This window comes from Podarcis liolepis (genome assembly GCF_965112155.1).
Source record: "Podarcis liolepis genome assembly, chromosome: 9".
NCBI lineage: Eukaryota > Metazoa > Chordata > Lepidosauria > Squamata > Lacertidae > Podarcis > Podarcis liolepis.
Genome location: NC_139564.1, coordinates 19,152,504 through 19,177,755, shown reverse-complemented (window position 1 = coordinate 19,177,755; position 25,252 = coordinate 19,152,504). Strand labels below are relative to the sequence as shown.

Sequence of the window (25,252 nt, the reverse complement as noted above, 5' to 3'; positions counted from 1 at the left end):
CTGACAGCTAAAATAGAAACAGCTAAAAAAATACCATATTTTTCGCTCTATAAGACGCACCCGACCATAAGACGCACCTAGTTTTTAGAGGAACAAAACGAGAAAAAAAATATTCTGAATCCCTGAAGCCAGAACAGCAAGAGGGATTGCTGCGCAGCCTGCATTCACTCCATAAGACGCACACACATTTCCCCTTACTTTTTAGGAGGGAAAAAGTGTGTCTTATAGAGCAAAAAATATGGTGTATATGGGGAAAAGTAACTTATACTGGTCTACAACCACAATAAAGATTTGTTGTTGTTGTTGGGGGAAAGTAATCATTAAAAACTTTCTAAACATCAACCCACCAGCCCTTTCTTTAAAAACTGTCATTCTCAAAAATCTGTTGGGACAAGTACCTGCTGTCAGAAAGAAGTACAGTGAGGATGGAGACAGAGTAGCCTCTTACGGAGGGACTTCTGCAGTCTGGGAGGAACCACTAAGAAGGAGAGGAGATGTGTGCTCTCAAGAGTTCATCACATGGCCCCAGGGATACTCTCCCAGATACCATAAGATTGCAGAAGAGGATTCATAGTGTTGCAGGACCCATGTTGGAAACTGGCCCGTTCTAGCCTCCCCTACCCCATTAGTTTTCTAAGTGCATGGCTGGTGAAAGTGGCTTTCAATGTCTTAAGAACATTCAGATGTGGAAAGCTTCATGTTGATCTGCAGCTAGAAAGGCCTGTGTAGCATGACCTATTTCTAAATGCATTGTTCAGTGTTTTGCTGGGAAACTTTCGTCCCTCAATACAGGGTACTATAACAGGTACACTATTCTTCTGGCTTCCTTTGGGGGGCGATGATTGTTTGATATTTTTAACAATAATAACTTTAGATTTTGAGCACATATTACCTTCAGCCTACGAGCAGCAATTACCATTTGGTTCCAAGCATTTCTTTTTATACTACTTCTTTCTGGGTGGTGGTGGTGGTGGGGAGTTTTCTCTCTTGCTCTCTCGATTATTTTGGATTAGGATATTTTAAAATCCAGCCTACACAGGGAAATTTAGCATCAACAGATGTTCACTTTCTGGGTCAGTGGAACAGAGCCTTTTCAAACCAAGTCCCCCTTTTCTTCAGCAGATATGCACAAAGCTAGGATTGTGACTGAGTTACATTGTTATTCATGGACAGAGAATGAACTTTTTAAAATGTTCTAGGCAGAGGTTTCAGACATCTGGCTCATGATGCAACAGAGCTAAATAAAATATATTAATAGTAAAGAAGAATAAAAATACCAGCCTTCTTTCATCCACACCATGATACTTTTATAACTAAATTTATCCACCTTCTGGGGCAATTTCATTCTCTCTCTCTCTCTCTCTCTCTCTCTCTCCACACACACACACACACACACACACACAGTCCTCTCTGGCTCTTATTACTTAGTTACGTTGTTATTCATGAACAAACAGTGAACTTTTTAAAATGTTCCAGGCAGAAGTTATAAATAATATACAATAATGTGTAAATAAAATAATTTGAGACAAAGTCCAGCCAAAGTTAGACACATTTTGTCCTGTGAAATTAAATGGGACAGTTTTAATTGGAAATTAAGTATCTCCCATTTAAATCATTGGGGATCGATACTGTCTCCTATCACAGAATTGTAGAGTTGGAAGAGATCCCAAGAGTCAGTGCAGGAATCTTAACACAGAATATTATTATTATTATTGAATTCCTGAAAAATTGCCATATTGTTGAACAATTTTCAGTTGCTGAAGTATTTCCTTCTATTATACAATATCAGGAAGTACCCGGCTGTAGCGCTGAATGCACAAGAGCACAATCAACAGCCTGATTATATCTGAACAAGTCAAATTACATCCTAAAAAATGACTGCTTTTATGGGAAAGGGAAATATTAACTGCTTTAACTCCCTATATTTTTCAGGCATCAGATAAAGGAATTTCCACAGGATATTGTTGGCAACCAATCAGTGACAGAACAGCAGCACAGAAGGAAAGTGCAATAAATTATCCCTCTGAAACCACAGCCACAGCCTACTGTATAAAGCAGTTCTGAGAGGGACAGTAAAATAAAAAGTTTCACTGATAAGGTTTCACTGGCAACGATCATGTGCTAAATAAGGCATGGGCTAGCTACCTCTCCACAGTTCATGGAATGATAAAACCGGGAAGCAGTCTTAAGAAAGGCACCTTATGTCAGATATTCAAAATGAAAATTTAGGTTAGGAATTTTATTTTTAAAATCTGTCCTCAGTTTAGCAAGTGGAATGCTAGGGGTTCAGGCGCTTAACTCAGGGTCCGGGTTTCCTGTTCATAATGAGGCATAGCAGAGACTGTGGTGTCTTTACGATATATGGTTTATACACAACCTGAGACTACGATGGAGGGATTCACAGCATTACTACTACAAGAGGGTCTTGCTTCTTCCATGGGTGCAGCCTTGGATCCAAGCAGAAATCAACCACTGTACTCTAACCCTCTCTCCAGCTTTCAACCTTTAACCAGCCTGCAACCTTCTTTTCTCAAGATCACATCACAACCAACTCAAACTCCAATTCAAACTTTGCCTTTGTCTTCTATCTAAGAGTTGGAAGAGGGATCCCACCCACTTGCCATCTGGCACAGAGCCTTATCCCTTCGCTTTCTCAATGGGCCATCACCTTTCCTTTGTTTTCCTAATGGCTCATCTCCCAGGCGATTGTGTCATGAAGAAACTAGCTCAACTTATTTAGCTTTCAATATTTGCTTGGTACAGGGATTAAGTGTCTGGCACCCACAAATGCTTAATAGTGTGTGTGTGTGTGTGTGTGTGTGTGTGTGTGTGTGTGTGTGTTACACCTACATGTTTTTTTGGGGGGAGGAGCAGGCATCAGAAGGACAGTGGTTGTGTGCATCAGTTTAATATGGAACCTGTTTCAGTAGCAGAAAATGTGTCTAAAGGAAATGGCAATTAAATACAACACATAGAACAACAATAATAAACCTGCGGTCAAGGAGCAACACTATGTAATTTGCTCAATCGATTAAACAGTACAAACACATTTATGCTTTTCAGAAATGCACAACAGCTGTTAAGCTTCGCTGTGGTGGAAGCACATTGACTTCCGAATCTTCCAACAAGAATACAGAGGAATCCATTTGGTCTTTTGGCAGCAAGCCACAAATTTCAGGGGAGGGAAAGCCCTGCCTTTGATTAGGAAAAAAAAAATGCTGTGTCAACTATCTACTAACTGCACTGCACTTGAGCTTAGCCAAAAGACCAAGAAGCGACAGATTCATCCATTCCTAGATGTGGGTAAAGGTAAAGGTGCCCCTGACCGCTAGGTCCAGTTGCAGATGACTCCGGGGTTGCACGCTCATCTCACTCTATAGGCCGAGGGAGCCGGTGTTTGTCCGCAGACAGCTTCCAGGTCATGTGGCTAGCATGACTAAGCCGCTTCTGGCGAACTAGAGCAGTGTACGGAAACGCTGTTTACCTTCTCGCTGGAGCGGTACCTATTTATCTACTTGCACTTTGACGTGCTTTCGAACTGCTAGGTTGGCAGGAGCAGGGACCAAGCAACAGGAGCTCACGCCGTCACGGGGATTCAAACCGCCGACCTTCTGATCGGCAAGCCCTAGGCTCTGTGGTTTAGACCACAGCGCCACCCGTGTCCCTCCTAGATGTGGGTGGGAAGGGAATAACCTATACAAGATTCTATTTCTGCTTTTACACACGCAAACATTTCCCTTTCACTTCTCTTATCTGGAGCTTAAAGAAGGAAACCATTCTAAAATAGGAACGTATTAATGGCCAGGTCTATAAAACCAGCTGAGCCTGACCACTTGGGCATATAAGCTGATCCATGAGGACTGTTCAGACATTGCTTGGTCTTTTTAACGAGGAAAAAGCAGGAGGTCTTGGGTTTCTAGGTTTCCTTCCCCATCCCTCTACTGTTCGCTTAACACAGGGGGGGAAACAACCAATACATGGGGAGAGCCTACATTTGTTTGAATGTGGGATCTTTCTGACCCACAAAGTAATGTTTAGGGAAGCTTTTAATGTTTGATGTATTACAGTATTTTAATATTTTTTTCGAAGCCGCCCAGAGTGGCTGGGGAAGCTCAGCCAGATGGGCGGGGTATAAATAATAAATTATTATTATTATTATTATTATTATTATTATTATTATTATTATTATTATTTACAAGGACCTTAGGCTTCATGTGCCCCAACTGCCCTTATTTCGTGTGCCCCTTAGAAAATCGCTAGCCCAATTCAAGAACTCAGCCTGACCACAGGAGGGTTAATTGTGTGGCCCCACCCCAATGTCCCCTGCACACAAGGCACTCTCTCTCCTCCTGTCCTTCATGTGTTTAGCATAAAAGCCTGAAGGCGGCTTCTAACTATGTTCAGCTGAACATGGCTAGAGACCTTCCATGTGATTGGGAAATCTGTGCTATTTAGAGGTTTCTAACTGCCCAATGTGCAAAGGACTCAGAAGGGCTCAGGTGAATGGGGACACTTTGGGTAGGGCCTGTGTGAAAATACAGAAAGGCAAGGCGTTGTGCACAATAACATCATCTTAGCCCCACAGGTCGTAGTCCTTCAATTAAATGGCATTCTCCGGTCATGTGTGCCCAGGCCTGATCCTTTGTAAAAAGCCACTGAACCTCTCCCCTACCCCTGCAAAGAGGATAAACTCAAAAGCTCATTCTTCCTCATTTCCCCCCTTCCCTAAAGTATTCTGTAAAGGTTTGGGGGGGGGGGTTGGTTTTTTTTTAAAGCTGACCTATTCTACTTACATTCAATTTCCGTAGGCTTGTTATATCCTTGCCAGATTCCTCCCTTGGAGGAGAACCATGTGACAAAGCAGTAAACTACGGCTGCTAAGGGGCTTCCATTAACAAAACAGAGCTCCGTATGTTGGGTTAATCCTGCACCTGTGATCTGTTATTCAGCAGTTAAGAAATGCAACCCAGGCTGTTGCCCTAATGCAGTTCAGCTGTTGCCCCTACCCCACTGGGCCCCTAGAATTCTCTTTGATTGTATAGTTGGCAAGCAAGAAATAGTCCAACCAGGCACAGAACTACATGAGGGGAAAGGGGAAAGGAAAAGGAAAGCCTCACATTAGAGAGAATGGTTGGCTTTCTGCTCATTCACAATTCCTTACCATTTCCAGATGGGTTAAAAGCTTCTCATTGAACCTACATGTGAACTGTCGCACTGCTGCTTTTAAAGTTCAGAGCTCTTTTTTTGCCAAAGGAAATTTGTCTGATTGTTTTTTAAGTGGCATTTTTATAGTGCTTACATAAGAGTATGATATACCAAGGTGTGTGGCAATATTAGTCAGTGCTAATACTCAACAAGAATAACACTCTGCACAGCACTTAGAAATATTTTCAATATATTAAACGGTGTAGAAATTAAATAACCCTCCTTAAAATGATCGTAATAAATTACAAACAAAAATTGGTATATTTTGATTCTGTTTTTCAGTGTTACATGAACAGATTCCAAACAGTAATGCAGGGCCTAACTAGGATGACTCCTTCACTCATTGGATATGAACTATGGACACATCCATCTATACCAGCATGAATCTTTAGCCAAGAGATAAAAGGTGAAGAAGGAAGTGGAAATGTAGATTCCTTTTATTCCTGCAGGCATAATTCTCCCAATGCATTTATGCAGGGGTTTTTTGTCCTCATAGCTGACCCTGTATGTCCTCCAGATGTTGCACTCCCAACTCCCATCAGCCCCAGCCAGAATGCCAATGGTCAAGGATGATGAGAGTTGTAGTCCAGCAATACATGGAGGTCACAGGTGAGCCGGCCCTGTTGTATGCAATATGTGCAGGCGCTAAAGACTAATCTGTGTGGATCAGGTGTGGAACAGATACATATTCAAATGAATTTTAAAGTACCCATGCATACAGACCCTATTACTCCCACTGTCCTCTCCATTAGAAATTTTCAGCTGTAAAATAAGCTATGCTACTGTTTTTCGGAAAGCTTAAACCAATGGGAATATAACAGTGTTGCTCCGTTGTTGATATTGGTGGGAAATGCAAGCAAGGTCTGTCCCATTCTCTTCCAATTCTTATATGCAACAATATTTTTTTCCCTAAGGGTGGGAACTCTTTTTCAAGCCTCATAGCTGTTGGGGAGGGAGGGAGGGAGATTTTCGGAGGGAGGGTGCAGATGGGGAAGAAAGAGATAAACCTCTCTTTCCAACATGTTGTGATACAGGGACTCCCTATGCTTGTAGTTACTTGAAGAGAATAAGAGAAAATGAAGCGGTACACTACACATTGAAGCAAATATATCATTTGGTTTTGAGTTTGTTTTCAACTTGTTCCTGCAAGTGTTCAAGTTTTTTTTTTTTTTCTAATCTTAACTTTTCTATGTCACCCTGCAAGCACATGCTTCCATAGAAAATGCAGTCCCCAATAGGACACCACATGGTCCGTCTTCATCCAGGGTGCATGTGGTGTAGAAGGGGAATACTCTGAGTGGTAGGTGATGCTCTTAGGGTGATTGCAGCCTGTGCTGGTGCCACATTGCATTTGGTGTGGTTTCTCCTGGGCAGTGGGGTCTCGGTACCATCCTATGAAAAGGAGAAAGTGGAAGAAGCAAAGCAGTCTCTACTTGCCCAGCTCTGCCTGTGCATTCTTTAAGGACAGAGCAGATATTTCCAAACTGCTCGTGTTGGTGACACACTTCTGTAGACATGCATCATTTCACAACATAGTAATTCAGTTTTACTAGCAAACCAAAGTTTAAACTAACCCCATTCCAGCCCCGGGAGGAGAGCAGGGAGCATACACGCCACACACTGCAGGTGATGCACTAACCTGTCACAACACAGAGTTTGGAAATCTCTGGACTAGAGGATACTGTGAGTTTGCTCAATCTCTTCTCAGGCTTCAGTGCCAAAGCGTGATGATACCTGCTTTGATTTCCTCCCTTGTCTTCTGTCCCCACAGGGGAAACCAACAGCATGCCCAAACTCAGAGCCATGGGAAACAAACAACCCATCCACCACCTTTAGAATATTGGGAAATACCATGACAACAGTCTACAGCAAATACAGTATCGAGACATCTATAGCTGGAAAGTATAATGTATTCAATTATCCTGATACATGCAACTGTTTTAGCACTGCTGACTTGAACTCAGCTTGCCTTCATATTCATAAGCTGAGCAGTTCAGTGACAGTAAGTTAGCTGTGTCTGAGGACCTTATTCTGTTCCTAATTAATGCAACAGAGCAGTGAAAGCCATGGCTACAGGCGCCAGTACATCCAAACTACCCACATGCTGTTTGGGGGACTTTCTCTTTCTGCAGAGTTCACTGTCTCCTAACTTGTTCTAGACCAGTGTTTCCCAACCGGTGTTCCGCGGCACACTACTGTGCCGTGAGACATTGGCTGGTGTGCCGTGGGAGGGAGGCAGGCGAGTCGGGCGGTGAGAGGCGGCGGCGGCGAGGATCCGCGTCGAGCCGGGGGCGGCTCCGCGGTGGTGGTGCCGAGCGGCGGGGCAGCGCGTGCAAAAGGGAGGAGCGCGAGACAGCGGAGGAGGAGGAGGCCGGCATGTCCGGGCAGCAGCAGCAACAACAGCAGCAGCAACTCCCGGCGACAGCTCCTCAAGCCCCGCCGCCGCCCCCTCCTCCGCCCGCCACCACCACAACAGCCGCCGCCACCTCAGTTGCCGCCGTCCCTCAGTCCCTCGCTCTGCTGCCTCCTCCCACCCCCAAAGCTTGGAGGTTCCCCGGCAAGGGGGAGGGAAAAAACTTTCACTTTCGTGCGTCCCTCCCGGCGTGACGCTGCGCGCTGACGTCACGGGGCGGGGCTTTAATGGTGGTGTGCCGTGAGATTTTTTTTCAGTAAACAGGTGTGCCGTTGCCCAAAAAAGTTTGGGAAACACTGTTCTAGACAACAGATCAGTAGTTATGTACAAGCCAGCAGATCAGATCACACTGTTTTGTCTAGAAAAGGCAAGACGGAAATGTGCTGACGCTTCTTTCAGGAACTATTAAACTACAAACAGTGCTTGAAAGCTACTTATCTGCATTTTTAGACTAAGCAGAAGAAGGCACTCAGTTTAACACACTACGTAAAATATGCTGCAGACTGTCAAATCATTTAACATTTGCATTTGTTTTTAAAAAGAGTGATATCGCTTTTGATTAATGCAGTCCCGCCCCACAAAAACATCAAACATGCATATTCTATGACCATTTATTTAGGATATTGAGAACGAAAAGTGCAACTCAAGTAGCAGAAGTGCAGAATGGGTTTCAAGCAACTGCTATGTCAAGGGCACTTAAAAGTGCACAAGGATATCTCAGTTTAGAAATGTTAACATATAAACGTACAGTGAGTCCGCTATGCTCCATGACCTTGTTTGAAAATGGGGTCAAGATATAGCACCATAAGATAAATGCCCATGCATTAATTTTCAGAAATCAGTAGCACATACTATGCTCTGGAGACATTAACAGATTTTCTAAGCGAAGCCTTCCCAGAGGCTTTGTGAGGAGGTCTCGCTTCCCACGCTTCGCAGGGGGCGTGGATGGGCCACTGCATCACAGGGAGTCCCCGGCCCATGTCATACCCTCAGCTGGGGGGCATAGTTTGCCACTCTTAAGTGAATGCGGGACCATCACTCAGCCGGTTTCTTCCTGCACATACGGATCTCCCGCCCTCCCTTCCTCTATTCTCGTGCATTTAACACCTGACCTTGCTATGGACCTTGGTTGGTCGCCTGTTGAAGGGACCTGGTAGGAATTTTTCCACTTGGCAGATTGGCACCAGCCACTTGGTTTTTTACCTACCTCATAGCAAATCATCACAACTTTGTAAGGTTTGGTGGCTAGGCATTGGAAAATGCGTTGTGTATTGGAGGGGAGGTTGTGGCCATCACCTACCCCTCCCCTTGAAGGGTATTCCATTAAAGGAATCCGGTGGTCGTGGTTCTTGTCCAAAGCCCAGGTGGTGGCTACGGCCATGGCACAACCCTCCGGTGACTCTAGGGGAGAGCTTCCAGTTGATTTGCGTCAACAGGCTCCCCCTACAGGTCATTAACCCTTGTGTGACTTCCTGCAGGGCGGCAAGGAGTCAAGTATAGTCTGTTCGGATCCAATGCCTAAGCCAATACCACTCACATTCTGTAACCAATAAAGTTGTGGCTATTTTTAGCCCATTAACCTAAAATACTGGTGTCCATGTGTCTTATTTCATCATGAAGCAGTGGGTGGAGCCTCGACTCACAACCAGTTAGCCTGAAATTTAACTCAGTTCAGTCTGATTCTGTTACACACTCAACAAATTAATCAGATAAATCCCAGAAAAAGAGACAAAGCTAATGCCTGGGCTTGGCCTTCTCATACCCCTTACACAACCATCTACCCATGCCAAGCAATTCACTCTTCCTCCAGAGGGTGTGGTAAGTAACAATTGAGTGCTCTAATGGAGTGCTCCATGCACACTGTGAGCACTGTTTGTAATGGAGTGCATGGGCCTATGGGAATCACCATGAAGATCTGCAGATCTTGCTGAACCTCATCTCATTATAGAAAAGAAAGCAGCCTGCTCTGTGGTGGCACCAATCCTGTGGCATGCCCCCCTGAAGATTAGGCAGGCACCAAACACAATGCTGGATGTTTCCAGAGTGCACTGAAAACTATATCCTTGCTCAAGGATTCCCATGCTATTGCTGCCAGCTTGTAGTACCCGGATTATTGTAGCTGATATGAATATACTACTGGTATGTATGGATTTTTAAATAATTTCTTTGCTTCTTTTAATATTGCTATTTAGTTTTATATAAATAAAAAATGTATGTGCAAATGAAGCTTTAGGGTGTATGCAAATGCCATTAGGATTATGTGTGTCACCAATTTAGCGAGTCCAAGAAAAAAGGTCCATTTAATTCAGCATCTTGCTTCCTCAACAGCTTTCTTCCACTGCTGTCCCCTAGCAGTAGACATTCAGCGGCACAATGCCTGTAAACCTAAAGATTCCATATTTACCATATATTAACAAAATAGGAGTTTTCACACAAAAAAGTGTCCAAAGTGACTAAGAAGATCCAAACATCCAAAAACAGAACATTAAAACAAATGAAATCCTAACAGCCATCATGACGAATAGCTGCTCTCCTCAAATATGTCTAATCACCTTTTAGAATCACTACAATTAGTGGCAGCAAGCACCATAAATTAATTGTGCATTGTGTGAAGAAGTACTTTTGTCTGCTCTGAACCTCCTGCCAATCAATTTAATTGGATGACCCTGAGTTGACGTTTTTTGTTGAGCTATTCATCATGACCCCAGGATCACTTGCCTGGTTGGTTACCATTAGTTCAGACACTATCAGTGTATATATTAATTTAGGATTGTTGTTTCTTGGGAATCGCAAGTAGGGAGAGTGGTGCTGCACAGAACGTCTTGCTTGTGAGATTCCTATAGGCAAATGATTGGCCACTGTGAGTACAGGATGCTGGATTAGATGGGCTTCTTGGCCTGATCCAGCAGCCTCTTCTTGTTTTCCTGCAATTCGGATGTTACATGTTTGTCCCTTAGACATGCAGAAGTGGCCATTCTTGCTTAAAGCTGCCCAGAATGGCTGGGGTAACCTAGTCAGATGGGCAGGGTACAAATAATAAATTGTTTTTGTTGTTGTTGAATAAATACAAATGAATGGTGGATCTAAATGGCCTATTGGAGTGCCAATGCAGTGGGAAAGACCCATGCCGTCAGACTTACCAATGCAATTATTAGCTCTGGCTGTGTGGATCTGTTCACAGACAAGCAGTTCCCATGCAGAATAGAAAAGCAGGCACCATGTTATTTGTACTAGATGGCATTCAACTAAAGTTTACTCAGAGTAGACTCCCTGAAATTAATGGGCCTAACTTAATCATGGTCATTGATTTCAATAGGTCTACTCTGAGTAAACCTTAGTTGAATACCACCCACTGAATTTAATTACACAACAGCAACCACTTCTGCACACCTGAAAGAATGGACACATTACTTTGGTTTATGTAGGATATAAGGTGTAACTGAAGAACTATGGATGAGATCCAACATAATGCCAGTGGGCATCTGCTCATGCAGTGGGGCCTCTACTTCCTTTTGCCTTTCACCTCCACATAACAACAACAAAATCTGTTACAGATGGTTGGAATACCCTTTAGAACAGGTTTGGAGTGCACTCATGGGACTGCGAAGAAGAAGAAGAGGAAGAAGAATTTATTATTTATACCCCGCCCATCTGGCTGGGCTTCCCCAGCCACTCTGGGCGGCTTCCAAAAAAAATATTAAAATACTGTAATACATCAAACATTAAAAGCTTCCCTAAACAGGGGAGAGAAAGTTCTGTTGCACACGTGGATTTTTGTTGTGTATGTTGAGTAGACATCAAAGGATGTTGTCCCATCAATCCCATTTCATCACAATTTTCTGCTCAGAATTGCTTCCCACGACAGCTCTATGATACCACACTTCCTTCAAAACTCCTCTTTGCAACTCAAAGTTCCTTCAAATCCTTTAGCACAGGGGTAGGCAACCTAAGGCCCATGGGCCACAAGCACCCCATGGGGGTCGTTTAACCGGCCCATGAGCCTCCCCTGAACTGAGCTGCCCACTCGGTGAGTCCCTGTACGCTGCACTAAACCGGTGCAGCGCGGCGCCAGGACTCGCTTCCATGGAACCGAAAATCTCATCTGCACATGCACAGGCGTTGAAAAACGTGTCTGCGCATGCGAAGACGCCAGAAATTACGTCTCCACAGATGCAGACGCCAGAAATCGTGGGCAGGCGCATTCACACATGCATGCAATCTGGCCCATGAAGGGATCTCTGCTGGAGTGAACCAGCCCAGGCAAGGTAAACCTTTCCGTCTCCTGCTTTAGCAGAACCTTAATGCAGCTAAGTTCCCATGCCTTACTGCTACTAAGCAGGCATTCAAACCTAAGTGAAACCACTTCTTTTCCGTGTCAAATATTCACCTGCAAGTTCCTTGGTCTTTGTACTACACTGCAAAGTACCAAGAAGATGGTTTCCCCTCACTACTGAGCACATCAGTAGAAGAACAGGACAGAAACACCACTCCCATCATCATGCTAACAATATTACCAAACATCTGCATAACAAAGCATTGGCATGCAAAGCTAATGATAAAACAGAAAGTCAAAACCGCAGGTGGGAAGCAAAATTTCACCTCGTCAAAAAAACTTCCAACCTTTTTCTTCCTTTAAAGCTATAACATATTTTCTTTTCATCCATAAACAAACAAACAAACAAAGAGCCACACAAAGCCCCCTAATTTCAGCTGTCAGGGTCTTTTCACTGCAACTTACAGGTCAAAAGAGAGAACACACAGGTGTGCATTATGTCAGTAACTGAAAGCAACTGAGTTAAGTCTGGAATCTGATCCAACCACCCACACATTCCGGTGGGCATTATAAAACACTCCCTGAAGGAATATTACACTAATACTGACTAATTTTCACAAACACCTCTGATCTCTTCAGGCTTCCCATCCCCCCTTCTGGGCAGTGTGCAAAGCTGGTTCGGCTGGTAAAGTGGATCTCTGCTGTTTCTGCTCACATAAAAGCTTTTATTCTTCTCTCCAGGTTAGGTCTTCTATACAAACAATGCACAAAGAAGGGTTCGCCATATACTACCCTAACTCCAGTTACCAAGGGGTAAGCTGCATTGAATTCAGTGGCTCACACTTCTGAGTAGATACCATTATCTGCTTGGAGCCTGTACATCCTTTTTTCTGACCATCCCAGTAGAATAGGTCGGAGCTTGACAGGGCTCAATAAATATTGACTAACGATAAACAACAGTAGATTAAGTCATTGCAGCACAGTCAAGACAGGTAGGTAAGAGGGAGGGACTAATCCATTATATTTTATGAAGGCTGACAAGCATTCCAAACATTTTCACTGGCTGATATAATAATGATGATTGGCTTGTGCCCATTTCATTAACTGAACATTTAAGCTGCTTGTGACACAAAAGACTCTTCAATCAACTTTTTAAGAGCATAAGACATAAATAGAAAATATAGTAAAAACATGACTGTTGTGGTTTTTTTTTTAAAAAAAAAACACCACTATAAACCACCACAATATATAATCAATAAGCAATAAACATCACTGTGGTCCACCAAATGCCAAGGGCAATAGTTTAAAAAAGATATTAGTTTATGCTCTGGGGAGAGCATTGAATAAATCGAGTGCCACAACTGAATAATAATAATAATAATTCATTGTTGTTGTTGTTTATACCCCGTCCATCTGGCTGGGTTTCCCCAGCCACTCTGGGCGGCTCCCAACAGAATATTAAAAACACAATAAAACATCAAACATTAAAAACTTCCCTAAACAGGGGAAAGACCCCCCCTCCCTTGTCATTATGCTCTGAGACTCCCTCAAAGGAAGGAGCTGAAGACAACAGAGAAGATCTAGGAGTTTGGGTAGGTTCATATTGAGAGAGGCATTCATAATTGCAAGCAATACAGTGGTGCCTCGCAAGACGAAAAGAATCCATTCTGTGATTCTCTTCGTCTAGCGGTTTTTTTCGTCTTGCGAAGCAAGCCCATTGAAGGATTAGCGGATTAGCGCTATTAGCGGCTTATCTGCTGATCGGATCAGCTGATAAGCGACAGCGCTATTAGCGGCTTTTAGCAGCTTATCTGCTGATCGGATCAGCTGATAAGCGGCTTAGCGCTATTAGGAGCTTTTAGCTGCTTTTAGCGGCTTATCTGCTGATCGGATCAGCTGATAAGCGGCTTAGCGGCTTAGAAAAAGGGGGGAGGGGAAAAAACCAGCAGGAACTCGCAAGACATTGTCGTCTTGCGAAGCAAGCCCATAGGAGATTCGTTTTGCGAAGCACCTCCAAAACGGAAAACTCTTTCGTCTAGCGAGTTTTCCGTCTTGCGAGGCATTCGTCTTGCGGGGCACCACTGTACGCTGATTGGTCCCTCAACCCACCCACTTTGTTTTTACATTCACTATTAACTATCTTCAAATACAGAACAAGGATTTCTACTGTATTAGTAACTACCCATTCAGAGGTTGTGTTCCTTTAAGGTTTAAACTGCAGGGATCACCATCTTCTCAAACATTGTCCATTTGGCAAGGATTAATGTGTCTCTAGCTTTCCATCACCCCCCTTTTTTTATTCTGCCACCTATCAATCTTGTGCTGTGGGAAGAACCAGACAGTTACAACTTGGTTGAGCTCTTAATGGCTGAACAGAACTTTCTATACTTCACTTGCAGCTGGAATGTTTTAAGCTTAGCAATAGCTGGAATGTATTTAGAGGCTCCCACATATGTTTATTTCCAAAAATGTTTAATCAAATTTACAATAACTAAATATAATAGTCATCACAATATAACTTAAATAACTAATGAATTTGTCTTTCCCCAACAACAAATACTTTGTGCAAATGAAACAAAGCACAACTTATCCTGAGATTCTGACTGGAAGTTATGATGCAATTGTTACTTCGAACTGTGGTGTTATTATTTTTTTAAATGCTTTATTTTCTCTCCAATCTCTGGCTTTTAGATTTTCTTCTGTTCTCCACAGAAAGATATTGTTCCGTGACAGTGCTTTCCTTTAAAAACAGCTGGCCAGACCTTAAAATAAATACTGAATAATGAGAAGTAGGTGACTAAAGCAAATGCACTTCATGGTGGCAGGTTGTATAATTTCGCAGAGAAAGAATAATATTTTCCCAGGGTTTTTAGCTTTTTCAAAGTGAATAAAATACTTTATGTAATTGGTGAGCAAACCTTGTTAAAATTAGAGCAGTGTGCAAATGGATATGGTATAATATAGATACTGTTACACACAAATAAATGCACGGACTGTTGAGCATTTTCCAGCCTATAATGCAGCCTTTTGCCAACCTGGTGCCCTCCAGATATTTTGGACTCCATCCCCCCACCCCATCACCCATCTAAAGGCACCAAGTTTCTGAAAGTAAAAGACTGGGTAAATAAGGAGTATAGAATCATAGTAACAGTCCCATAGACTGCAAGAAGATCAAACCTATCCATTCTGAAGGAAATCAGCCCTGAGTGCTCACTGGAAGGACCCTGAAGCTGAGGCTCCAATACTTTAGCCACCTCATGAAAAGAGAAGACTCCCTGGAAAAGACCCTCATGCTGGGAAAGATGGAGGGCACAAGGAGAAGGGGACGGCAGAGGACGAGATGGTTGGACAGTGTTATCGAAGCTGAGTTTGACAAAACTCCGGGAGGCAGTGGAAGACAGAAGTGCCTGGCATGCTCTGGTCCATGGGGTCACGAAGAGTCAGACACGACTAAACAACAACAACAACAAGTCCTATTTTGCAGTGTAAAATACTAACCGTTCTAATGTTACAATGATAAACAAAGATCTCATGAACAAAACCTGTACGTTCTACATGGGTCTAAGCAACATTGCAGAATGTGCTACCCATGCTGTTCAGATGGAGGATATGTAAATAGGAATGTCCTTTCTTTTTCCAGCAAGCACTAAGATATTACAAACTATCTAGATAAATTTTCCAGCTTACCATTATTAAAATTTTTGTGAAACAACTGGCCAATACAGAAGCCAGGGCCAAAGGATGTTTCGGTCAGCAAGGCTGTGTCTCGCAACTGGTCACCCCCTTCCTTCTGCCTGTGCATTTCAACCCCTCCTGCTCTTTGCAGGTTCATGATTTGTCATCATCTGAATCAGGCAGAGGGGGAGAACGAACAGAAACAAGGAGTGAACATCAGTTGCAATATTTCATGCAATTTAAAGCAGTGGTGCTGAACCTCCAGTTCCCAATTTGGGCTGTAAGGTGGTTCCCCACAGTGTATGCCCATCTGTCCCACACTTAACATCATGTGTTAACTCTAAAAATAAGTTTCTTTGCAACCAGCTGATTGATGATTATAATTGTTTAGTGGAGGTAGGAGGAGGGAAAAGGAGAAAGTTTAGGGCAAGTACTCTTTGGTGAGGGAACACCAGCAGAGATTTAAAGTCACCAAACATGCATGCATGCAGCACAGTAAAGTAAGGAAATATAGGCTGTTAGACCTTTAAAATATGCACTTCCAAGTGAGTTCCAGAATTTCCCTCTTCCCTCAGTATAAGGAAACACCACGTTTGGTGAGTTAGAAACTGTTTTACTTACAAAATCTTCAAAGGTCTGGTTCATGTGCTTTCTCATACATGGGTCAAAAAAATTGCACAGGCAGTAAAACTTAGTTTAGCTATAAAGTGGCAAAAGTTCCTGGTTTATTGGTACAGGAACGCAAGAGTTGCTGATGAGAGCAGGTGAAGAATCTGGGATTCAGCTCCAGTTCCTCACCCCAGGTTTAAAGGAAAGTATATACTGAGTAATATGCAAGAATACTTCTATGGTGATGCCTATGAATTGGCAAAAGGGATAAGAAATCATAAACATTTAGGTCTCTTTTGACATTCACTTTGGATACTAACCAATCTAATCGAAAAATACGAATGGGAAGTATATATATTTTAAAAAGGATTAGAAGTGGACTTGTAAGACTCATTGGGGGCAGGGGGAGATGGAGTTAGAAGTGTGGAGAAGCAAATACCCTATATACTTGAGTATAAGCCGACCCAAATATAAGCCGGGAAAACTGGGAAAACTTATTGCCTCGGGTATAAGCCGAGGGGGAATTTTTCAGCATAAAAATGTGCTGAAAAAGTCAGCTTATACTCGAGTATATACTGCATGTCTGTGGCCAGAAATATCTAGAAATGAGATAGGCAAGCAAAGGGCAGAAACAGAGACTGGCACTGGAGAGTATGTCTTTCTTACAGATGGGTGGGTGTACTTACTAAGGGACTTATTATCTGAAGTAACCATGCCACTGACTTGAAAGTTAAGGCTGAACAGACAGAAACTCTAGAGGGGGGAAAGCTGATTATTTAGATAACTCCAATCCAGGCAATACCATCTCCCCTGTTTATTTTACCTATTCAAGTCTGGTTTCATGCATCTCTTGATGCGCCCAGCAAAAGGAGCAGCAATTTGTTCTGCAGCCATTCATTATAGTTTCAGCAGTGATTTGCTCAACTGAACTAAAGTAACGACCTTAAATGTCAATGACAGTGCTGTGTTTTGTTCGGTTTTGCCTCCAAGAAAGTCCCACCCTTGGGGGCATTAAAACGTCCTGCAAATTCCTATGGACATGGCTCTTTCCCCCCTTTTTTCCAGGGAAAAGAATGACTGCTACCAGCCAAGTCAGGTGTGCTGAACCCATAGCTCTCCAGATATTATTGGACCAAAACTCCCATCATCACTGGCCACTGGCCATGCCAGCTGGGGCTGATGGGAGTTGGAGTCCAGCAACACCTGGAGGACCAAAGGTTCTCCACTCCTGAGCTGAGCCTTTGAGCTGAACTTTGGCAATGCACAAAATTACACATACAGAAAGAGAGACTTCTGACACAATTTGAGAAACTCTGGTAAATTATTTCGCAGGTAAAACCAGCATAATGAAAACAAAAAAGAGGAAGTTATGTTTGTCTTCAAGTTTCCCATTACTCCTGGGTTGATATTTACGTTTTAACACAATTCCGTGCACAGAGCACAGAAGTAGAATCAGAGTCTGTTTCACTTCAAAGTATTATACAAAAAACAGATGGCTGAAGTAATAAGCATGACAATTCAGAAACCTGTGGCAAGTGTGACTAACCCTCAGTAAAATTTATGAGTTTTTGTGATTCTGGAATCTTTTAAAAAGAGAGCTGTGGATCACATCAAAGAGATGCTATAGTTCATGAAATGCAAAAACTGTTGAAGGAATTGTTTTGGTAGCTACCTCTGCAGCCAAGTCATCTCTGTATTTGCAAATAAGGGCCGTTTGAGACAACATACTGGTTTCACAGTACAGTTAAGAAAGCAGGTGTGTGGTCACATTTCAATGTTCTTAGAACTGAAAAATATTCTGCACACAGTGAGACTGCCAAAGTGTAACTCCTCTCCTGCAACATACTACCGTTCATAGGGCAGGGAGCAATTTCTTACCTGAGCAGTATACACAATACAATATACAACATTGTAATAGCAGGTGCATGACTTTTGCACCTGGTTCTGACTGGTAAATCTTATGGTTGTAGTAAAAAAAATAAAGTAGATCCAACAAGCCTGAAGTTTGCCCCCCTCCCCCCGATATGCAGTATGGTCTAACAATATAGGCCCACAAACTGAGTTGAGGGGTCTTGGGTTTTTTAAAATCCTCACTAAAAGCAGCTCCTTCTTGCAATGTGATCTGGGTATTGTTTGTTTCCTGTGTTTTGAAAGCATAAGCAGATAAGAATTTGGACATGTCAACATTAGCATTGCAAGCATGCAAAAGCATAATGTCGGAACTAACATTCAGCTAGTTACCTGGACCAACTGAATTACTGTTTGGTCAGGAGTTAAAGCTAAGCAGCACATTTCTTCCACATAGGCTCAAAACAGCAGTCCTTTTACTCACAAATTATGAAAAATCGGTTTTTGAAAACCTGGAATTAGGGTTGGAGAAGAGTCAGTATTTAAGTCAGTATTTAAGCCATGAAGGGCTTATGAATTTGCAATATGCTTGACAGAAACATTGATACAACATAAAAACATGTTTTGCCATAAAAATTGCAAGCACTGTCTTGCTTTGTTCCTCAACCTTCAACAAGAGAGACTAACCCAGATCACTTTCATCATGTTTTCTTCTTCCTTGCTGAAATATGATCCATTACCATTTATGAGAATAATCAAGGTACCACTCATATGCCCAATAAAGGGGAAGAGGGAACTCAAGACTTCATGGTCACCATGATGACAACAACCACAGGACTGTCCCGGCATGTCATCAGCCCAACACATGCAGCAGGACATAGAAACATAGGGCCAGTTTCAATTAAGTTGCTCCACTAGCAGAAGCCAGAGCAAGGACTCAAGAGCCCCATTCTACTAGCACGGCTTTAGATTCCATCCATAGAAAGCTGCCTTATACTGATACTCAGGTCATTAGTCTATCTAGCTCAGTGTTGTCTGCACTGACTGGAAGCAGCACACTAGAATTTCAGACAGGGTGCCCTCCCTTTGCTACACAGGGATACCAGGAATTGAACCTGGGACCTCAGCATACACCGCAGATGTTCTACCTCTGAACCTCCCCAAACACATTCTTGACTTGGATTTCATGGTGGTTTGATAATGAGGGATTTTGTGTTAACTGTCCCTTGCTGTGGTCAGTAACCTTATTTTAGGCTCACAGGAACAACACCCTTTATTTTTTCCAGGGATAGGGGGAGCTATTGGAATGGTAAACTAATGAAGACTCTGAGGAACTCTTTGAAGGCTTTGGAGGGATTTCCAGCTGCTGAAGCTCTGTGAAATACAGAAATGACTTCAGAGGGTGATACATTTGCTCTCAAGGACCTTCTCCACTGAGCAGCGCCCATATGGCTCTCTGGTGTACATCTCAGATAAGCACAATGAGTTGGGCTAAGAGACAGCTATCACACAGGTGGATAAAGACTCATATTGAGTCTAATTAGAAAAAGTTCATAACTGAGTCTATTATGCGGCAGAGATAGGAGCATTTCTTCACTACAACCACTCTGTCTTTCTCAGGGTTATCCAGTTGAGATGTTCTCAGCGCTGCTTTGGGGTTTCACAATTTGGCCCAGACAATATGGAAGAATCATCATGTTGACAACTAGACACGATGAGGTCAAAATCGCTTGCTTCCCACGGAGATGTCCAGAGCACCATCTGGTCCAATTTTATCAGATGTCTTTCCATCTTTAAGACCTGAGGACAAGGTGTTTGGCAAGCCTGGCTGACCGCTTGCAAGCTCGACCCTTGACCCTCTTGGCTTATTACATATAGCAGCGAGAGAATGTCCCAGCTGGACCCAAAAGGTTGTAAATGCCTGTCTGAGAGTCCAGGTGGTCCCTGTTTTGTCAAACAAAGCTGTAATAACCTGGGGGGTGGGAGGTATCTATCTACCTGTACTCATTTTCCTGATCTAAATCACACAACTCTCAGCCAGTAGCTAACATTCCTTTCCCAGGCAAAGTGCTTGAGCAAATAAACTGCTGGACAAGCGATTTTCTAAAGCCATTTCAACTGTGTTTCAGCGGCCGGGTTTTGGGACAGAAGCTGCTTTGGTCACCTCATGGGATGACCTTTGCCATGGGAGGGGCTGGAAGAGTGTGGCCCTGTTAAATTTCCTGGAACAAGTGGCTTTCATGAGCATCAGACATGGTACTTTTCTAGATAGGCTGCCCCAGAGTGAGTGCTGTTGCAGTTAATGCTTTCCTGTGATTCCGCCAATGGCAGAGGTTTGTGCTGAGTAGTTTCTGCGCAACTTATTGGCATTATTGCTTTGGGATCCTGCAGGGTTCTATTTCATCCATCATGTTGTTTAACATCTCTGTGAAGCCACTCAAATACCAGTAATCACTCTCCATTTTTGCCTAAGTGAGAGTAGATTGGAGTTTTAATGCCTTTATGTTGTTAGTCACTTCAGAACATTCTCCTGTCTGTGAAAAGCAGTTAATTAAAAAAGCATTATTGTGTCCTGCAATCTGGAAGGGAAATGAGGTGAACAGAAATGTGTTCCTCCTGTGCGCATGCTTGTGAAAAACAACAACAGAGTGCTCTATGAATTGGGGGGGGGTGAGTGGGTTTTTTATGTTTTACAAGTCTCCATTTGTTTTTCGACAAGAAGCATGCCTTCATGGCCCATAAACGTCTACATTCTCAGTTATTTGATTAGCTTTTAAATGGGGACAGTGCATTTTATCTTTATAATGCACTTCCGTTCAGACAGCGCCTTTGACACTCCCGAGAATGAAATAACAAATTTACTGAGCGCCATTTGGCCAGGCTCTGAGCAAACCCAGCATGACATTTGCAGATCTGTTTCTCTCAGACCAAGTAGAGCTTTATGGAGCAAACCGACTGCCGTCCTAGAAGCAACCTTGCTGCACGCAAGTGGGCGGTTTTCAAAAAGAGTAGTAGCCGGCTTCATTTGTCCCAGCTTCTGGTGCCATGATGCAACCCAGAGTCCCAAGGAGAAAGTAAACTATATACACTGTTGTTGTAAATTTCTTTTTCAGACTGGCTTCCAGAATCCTCTTTCTCCTTTTGTTTTGTTTATAAATTTGAATGTTCTAGTGCTCCTGCAGCAGGAGCCTTCACAGGAAAAGCAGCTGAACATTTCTATTTGAGGAAAATCTCTACGAGATTTATATCCCCCGAGTGGGAAAAGTCTTGCTGAACCTAAACAAATGCCGTTTGAAGGTAGCAACATGTCTAGCACAGCTATTTTCTGGTGCACGGGTGGTTTCCTCGCCATCACTCCACCCTTCAGGAATGTATTGTACAAGCAAGGAGGGGAAGAAGCTCACTGCTAACCTGTGCCATCTGCTTTAAAGTGGGAATGGGGAACTTGCAGACAATAACATTTGGAGGGCCACAACTCACATCACCCCCCCCCCCCAGTCCTTGGGCTATGCTAGTTTGGGCTGATAGGAGAGGGTTCATACTTAATGGATGTGGATAAAGCAAAAGGGGATGAAGCTACAAGAACTTAAGACAAGCAATATGTAACAATATATATATAGTATAGATAGATAGTTATATACAGTGGTGCCCCGCAAGACGAATGCCTCGCAAGACGGAAAACTCGCTAGACGAAAGAGTTTTCCGTTTTGGAGGTGCTTCGCAAAACGAATCTCCTATGGGCTTGCTTCGCAAGACGAAAATGTCTTGCGAGTTCCTGCGGGTTTGTTTTCCTCCCCCCCCTTTTTCTAAGCCGCTAAGGCGCTTATCCGCTTATCTGATAAGCCGATAAGCCGCTAAAAGCCGCTAAAAGCCGCTAATAGCACTAATCCGCTAATCCATCAATGGGCTTGCTTCGCAAGACGAAAAAACCGCTAGACGAAGAGACTCTCAGAACGGATTCTTTTCGTCTTGCGAGGCACCACTGTATATATATATAGCAAGACTTATGGTGCTGGAGGAGACTCTTGAGAGTCCCATGGACTGCAAGAAGATCCAACCTCTCCATTCTGAAGGAAATCAGCTCTGAGTGCTCACTGGAAGGACAGATCCTGAAGCTGAGACTCCAATACTTTGGCCACCACATGAGAAGAGATGACTCCCTGGAAAAGACCCTGATATTGGGAAAGATGGAGGGCACAAGAAGAAGGGGACAACAGAGGACGAGATGGTTGGATAGTGTTCTCGAAGCTACCAGCATGAGTTTGACTAAACTGCGGGAGGCAGTGGAAGACAGAAGTGCCTGGCATGCTCAGGTCCATGGGGTCACGAAGAGTCGGACACGACTAAACGACTAAACAACAACAACAATAGTTAATACCATGGTTGCTGTGAAACTAAAATGTTGCTATGAGGAAAAGATGGGCATCTTTCTCTCATTCCTTTAGTAAGCAACACAAAACAGCTTCAGACAGCTCCTGTGCACAACCATTTATCCAATCCGATGCAATCATTAGATTTGCTCTTTTAATTTAACAAACACAATTATCCTTAAGATTTATGTACTGTAATTGGATTTGCATGACATTGTATTTATTGGCCGCCACTGCAATCTTCTTTGATTAATCATGTTCACCATGGAAATAATTTCCTCTTTACAGAATAGCTGTAAGTGACTACATTTTAAAATTGTTATTGTGCTGTGCACATGGGTATAATGAATAAAAGCTAAAAGGGAAAAGAAAGAGAGGATTTGGCTTTTTGTGGCAAAGAGATTTTCTGGAACAGATTTGCATACGTGGAGGGCATTTTCAAATATGATGCTTGTTAGAGGCAAGTCAAATATCATGAATTGTTGCTTTCCCCCCCACCCCACTGGATTGCATCCAGTCACACTCAGACTACATAGAGCCACTGATGTGGCTAGTTTAGGTCCATTAATTTCAATGGGCCTACTCTGAGAACAACTTGGTTAGATGCAACACACTTCTTTTCTGCCAACAAGAACTGTGCATTCAGATATAAAACAAGGATAGCTGCGTGACTTGAAAAATGACTCGCAAGCAACAGTGGTTCCCATGTTAGTTTGTAGAACACATAAATAGCAACAAAAGGCAGAGAGAACTGGGCCTTTTACAAGCAATGGGCCTTGCTTCTCAATGTGGTGGAATCTTAAGACATGGGAGGAGGTATTGCCAGATTTGTATGGGAACTACGGTTTTGCATTGAGTGCCATGTGGAACCTCATTTTAATTCCTTTTCCAGCTGACTGGAAAAATAATGCCTCGGTAGTGCTAAGAGGCCCTAATGAGGAGGCCACCCTTCTCTTACTGTGTGGCATTGCAATATGCTTTAAATAGCTTTCCTATTTATCCAAACATCTGAAAGCTGCAAAAGCCTTTTGGGGTTTTCCTACTAACAGCATTCTATGTACTTATTTTTGGAAGGCTAAAGCTCTTTACACAGCAAAATCCCCATAGCATTTTTCAATGATAATTAATTAATGCACTAATTACAGGCATGTCCTAACCTTTGGTGGGGGGAAACACACAGATAGACCACCCTTTCATTTTATCTTCATGGCTAGCCGTTGAAACAGGTTAGACTAAGAGAGGGAAAGGAATTCAAGCAGGATTCCACACATCCCACCAACCCTAGTCCAACCTGGAGATGTTGGGAATTGAACATGGGATCTTCTGTACACAAAGCAGATGTTTTCTACCACTGAGCTACAGCCCTTCTCTTAAAACAGTACAATACAGCAAATTCCTTGCTAGTTCCGAATGTTCCTTTCTAGCAAGGTAGCTTCTTAATATTCTTCCCTTTAGTATTTTAAAGGTGTTCATATTTAGTAAACACACTTAATTGTCTAATCAGTAGCATCATTAAGGTTGTCGGAATCATTCCACTCAGCATGTAGCATTTTAAAATAAATTGCATGTGTTATTAATCTGGCTAGGGCAGTAGAACTACTCAAAATAATCCACTACTCACGGTGGGGCACAAAGTTCTATCAAGACACATGCTATTGACATTCCTTAATTCACCGTGACGCATTGTACTTCTGTACTGGTCAATAACTAAACTGACAATGTAATTTTTGACTCTCCAGTGCTAGGCAAGAAAGCAAGTGGACATTATCTCCACATTATTCAAAACAGAATAAGGAAAGTCATCTTTGACTCAGATATGCTATCTACAAAGGTCGTATACCCAAGGGCTAAAGTAAATGCAGACATTTAGGCTGAGTAAGAAGTCTAATATTGTCAAGCACACTTGATTGGTCCACTACACCCAGGGCAGCAACCAAAATAACCACCAGTTCTGGAAAGCAGCCGTGTGTCCTTTGCAACCAATTAAACATGCACACTATCTGTAGAGCAGCAAATTGCCATCTTAGCCAACTGGCTCAGAAACTAATGGGATTTGACAAGCAAAGGGAAGGAACAACTCTGCCCTTAAGAAAAGTGCTTCTGACTCCTCCTTATTTATCTATTACATTTTTATTCCTCCCCACCCCAACTACCCAGCATAGTAAAGCAATTAAGAGTCATCTATGAAGTTCATTGGGGGATCTTCAGCCACTCATTCTGCGTCTCAGCCTAACCTACTTCACCATTTTGATATAACTGTGTACGCTAGCTACATCGAGTTTCAGAAGAAAAACAAAAGAAGCTCAACAACTTTGGTCCACCCCAGGGATGCACTGGCTGGGATTGCTATGCCGCTGTCCACATGTGCTCAAAATCTCTCTCAGCTCAGGGTTCACGTCAAGCTAGCCACAAGTAACTGTGGCTTACTGACAACTTGGAACAAAGGAAGGAAGCCTGAAAGTGTGAGGGGTTAGGAACAAGGGGTAACACAGGCAAGAGGTCTCTTCATATGCTGTGGCATTGAACCAGCTCATTCAGTTTCATGCCTGTTTTAACTTTAGTTTTTATGCAAGGCTATTGTGGATATTGGAGTGTGCCCAACACCACACATGTGGAAAGAAAGCCCCCCCCTTCACTTCCTTCCACCTGCTATCCTCATAACTCCTTAAAAGCCTCTTCAAAGTATCAGGGGACCTACCAAATTTTGCAATATGTGTCATCTAGGACAGCACTGGGAGAAGGAAATGGATTGAGAAGGAATGATGTTGTCCTCCTTTGGCACATGTTTCCTCTGCATAATTTGGGGCAATACACCCCTGCCCCAAGTAGTATCAGGTGACATGGACCACAATGTTCTGT

General features: G+C 43.0%; 1 protein-coding gene across 1 annotated transcript in view; it reads right to left on the bottom strand.

The window, feature by feature from the left end:
• The window catches only part of BMPR1B (bone morphogenetic protein receptor type 1B), an 84,647-nt gene that overhangs the window by 41,268 nt on the left and 18,127 nt on the right, over positions 1-25,252 (bottom strand). The gene's annotated exons all lie outside the window — the stretch shown is intronic.